Below are 4,150 nucleotides of genomic sequence, written 5' to 3' on the forward strand. Positions count from 1 at the left end.
ATTTCTCTCTCACAGTACAGTCCAAGAGGAGCGTTTGAGGTCCAAGGGCAATTTAAGCCATCTTTTAGACTCAAACACTTTCCATCCGGTTCTTCATCAGCCTCAGGACCTGTTGTCACGGACGGCATGGTCCAGCCTTTGGAACTAGTAAGATGCAGTAAAGCCATTTACTGAAAAAACCCAGGTGTGCCTGTTCCCTGGATCCTCTGTAGGCATGGCTTCCCTGCATCTGCTGAGACAGCGCACCAGCTTCTAAAGATCGATTAATATAATGCTAGGATTTCCACTGCAACCACAGCTCAAATGAAATCCAAAGGAATAAGGACTAAATAAATAAGTTGCTAAAACTTGCTAAAGTTTGCACATCTTCCTTCACGACACAGTCCCCATCTAGTTTATCTCTTCCTATATTTATAATTGCACAAACCACAGGAAGAATAGTTACCAGGTCAGGTTAACACGGAACTACCCTTTAGTCCTGAAAAATCCTCTGGATGGCTTGAGATAGCCCCTCTATCTTAGCACAAAGTCTAACGCACATCTCCTTGTGCTCCCCAGATATCACATTGAATACCCACATTCCACAAGCCCTGCATATCATGGGAGCAGAACTGGCAAGCTTATGGGGACTAAAGGGGTGTTTAGCCTAGGCTATGAAGCCACAAGGACACACACAGATACAAATAAGTTAACAGTGTTCAGATGTCTATCAGTCGCATGACCTGCATCTCGCTCAAGGGCAGCTGAAAAGGGCTTTTCTGAGCCTCTCTTGTGCTGGTTTCTCTGGCTTTGGTTGCAAGCCATATTGATTGACCTGAAGAAGTTTCTCGTGGCTGCCATGTTGTTTAGTCTGGCTTACTCTCAGCTGATCTGGAATGACCTCATGCTTATCTCAAGAGCTGCTGGAGTATGGCAGTGACCATTAGCTGCACTAACTCAAGATAAACGGTGTTGTTTTCCCGTGGGTTCATGAGTTGTTTCAGGGAGGGATGGACCAGCTGGCCAGCAGTGCTCAGTAATAATACTTGGGTTTATGATATGCATCTGGTGTTGATGGAATCTGGGGCTTTGGACATTCAAGGCTGGTCGTGTAACTGGAATGCGCTTAGAGGACCGGGTAGCTCATGATAAGAAACCCCTGCCACAAGTAGACCTGGGCTTCTGGTTCTCAGGTGCTTTGCAGGTATGCTGATGGTGGTGGTGTGAGACCTGTACCACTCAGTGCTGAGAGGACAAAGAAGCCGTGCCTGGGAGTGCCAGCCCCCTCTGATGCGTCTCTCCTGTGGCTGTGTTGCGCCCTTGACCTGTAACAGGGTGGTCTGAGCGGAAACTGAACTGTGAGTCCTCTCAGCAGCAGAACATTTAAGGTAATTAATGTGTGATTTACACATATCTTCTTGATCCAGATTCATGCGCCTAATCTTTTTTTTTTTATAGTTTTATTTTTTTTTGGCTGTGTTGGTCTTTGTTGCTGCATGGGCTTTTCTCTACTTGTGAGCAGGGGCTTCTCTTGTTGCTGAGCACTGGCTCTAGGGCTCATGGGCTTCAGCAGTTGTGGCTCCCAGGCTCTAGAGCACAGGCTCGGTAGTTGTGGCCACATAGGCTTAGTTGCTCTGTAGCATGTGGGATCCTCCCAGATCAGGGATTGAACTCACGTCTCCTGCATTGGCAGGCAGGCTGTCCACCACTGAGCTACCAGGGAAGCCCCATACTCCTAATCTTAATGTCACTGAAACCATGCCTGGCGGGCACTTGGTCCTTAGCAATCAGTCCAGGGACTTGGAAAGGTAAGGGGAAAGAGGAGGGTTCTCAACAGTGACTCTCTGGGCTTCGTAAATGTTACCGAAAAGAATTCAGGTGATCTTTATTTGCAAGTGAGAGGTAAAGGCACAAAGCCCCCTCCAGGCAGACAGAGGAAATTGAGGACTGGGCAGGTGGAGGCAAGTACAAGTTATCTGATGTCAGAACTTCTCTTTTCAAGTCCCATCCCTCAGAGACTTTGCCTGGGTCCCCTGAGCCTATTTTGAAAGTGGAGGAAAAAATAAGTTTGAGGAGCAAGAGCATAGAGAGGATTCTACTCTCAGACTAAACTATAAAATTTCAGACTAAAATATCCCATTCCAGGAGCCCATTTAGAACGAATCCTGGGCTTCAGGTGAGTAGGGCTAGATCGCGCATAGGGACTGAAGCACCTCTACAGAAGTGAGAAGGGATGCGGAAAAAGCGCCGACTGCCCCGGGCAGAGCCATGTGGATGAGAGAGGGTCAGTCTGAGAGGTCAAAGGGGAACCAGATGGTCGGCTGGACAAGCAATACATAAGTTAAAACGTTATAACGTATTGAGGTGAAAATCACATAATATAAAATTAACCATTTTTTAAATTTTTTTCAAAAAGTTCAGTATGTGAAAATTCGTTTATTTAGTGGAACCTTACAGTAAAGCACCCCAACACAATGGAAATTCCATAAAATGACTGGTGGTTGGTTTTGTCTCATAGTGAACCGTTCACATAATCATTTCATTAACCCACAATAACCACAATTAACCATTTTAAATTGAACAAGTCAGCACACTTAGGACATTCACAGTGCTGTACAGTCACAGCCTCTAGCTAGTTCCAAAACATTTTCCTCATCCCAAACGGAATCATCATCCCCAGAATCAAACTCTCAAGCTTCTGGCAACCCCTGATCTATGGATTTGCTTGTTCTGAACATTTCATATAAATGGAATCATACAATAGGTGACCTTTCGTGACTGGCTTCCCTCACTGAGAGGAATGTTTTCAAGGTTCATCCATGCTATAGCATAAATCAGCACTTCTTTCCTTTTTGAGGCTGAATAATAGTGCATTGTATGGATTGATCATATTTAGCTTATCCATCCATTCACTGTCTGAACTGTTTTAGCATCTGACTTCTATGACTAGTGCTGCTCTGAACATGCATGTACAGGTACTTGTTTGAGTTTGTTTCCAATTGCTTTGGGCACACACCTAGGAGTGGAATTCATTGACTATGCCAAAGCCTTTGACTGTGTGGATCACAATAAACTGTGGAACATTCTGAAAGAGATGGGAATACCAGAACACCTGACCTGCCTCTTGAGAAACCTGTATGCAGGTCAGGAAGCAACAGTTAGAACTGGACATGGAACAGACTGGTTGCAAACAGGAAAAGGAGTACGTCAAGGTTGTATATTGTCACCCTGCTTATTTAACTTATATGCAGAGTACATCATGAGAAACGCTGGGCTGGAAGAAGCACAAGCTGGAATCAAGATTGCCAGGAGAAATATTAATAACCTCAGATATGCAGATGACACCACCCTTATGGCAGAAAGTGAAGAGGAACTCAAAGGCCTCTTGAGGAAAGTGAAAGAGGAGAGTGAAAAGATTGGCTTGAAGCTCAACATTCAGAAAACAAAGATCATGGCATCTGGTCCCATCACTTCATGGGAAATAGATGGGGAAACAGTGGAAACAGTGGCAGACTTTATTTTTGGGGGCTCCAAGATCACTGTGGATGCTGATTGCAGCCATGAAATTAAAAGACGCTTGCTCCTTGGAAGGAACAGCATATTAAAAAGCAGAGACATTACTTTGCCAACAAAGGTCCGTCTAGTCAAGGCTATGGTTTTTCCAGTGGTCATGTATGGATGTGAGAGTTGGACTGTGAAGAAAGTTGATCACCAAAGAATTGATGCTTTTGAACTGTGGTGTTAGAGAAGACTCTTGAGAGTCCCTTGGACTGCAAGGAGATCCAACCAGTCCATTCTAAAGGAGATCAATCCTGGGTGTTCATTGGAAGGACTGATGCTAAAGCTGAAACTCCAATAGTTTGGCCACCTCATGCGAAGAGTTGACTCACTGGAAAAGACTCTAATGCTGGGAGGGATTGGGGGTGGGAGTAGAAGGGGACGACAGAGAATGAGATGGCTGGATGGCATCACCGACTCTGTGGACATGAGTTTGAGTGAACTCCGGGAGTTGGTGATGGACAGGGAGGCCTGGTATGATGTGATTCATGGAGTCACAAAGAGTCGGACACGACTGAAGTGACTTAGCAGCAGCAGCAGCAGTGTGTATATGTTAACCCCCAACTCCTAATTTATTCCTCCCCATCTCTTTACCCTTTGGTAACCATAAATT

Source organism: Moschus berezovskii, chromosome 7 (assembly GCF_049115385.1).
Source record: "Moschus berezovskii isolate FMDL1 chromosome 7, NW_MosBer_1.0, whole genome shotgun sequence".
In the NCBI taxonomy this organism is placed as follows: Eukaryota; Metazoa; Chordata; class Mammalia; order Artiodactyla; family Moschidae; genus Moschus; species Moschus berezovskii.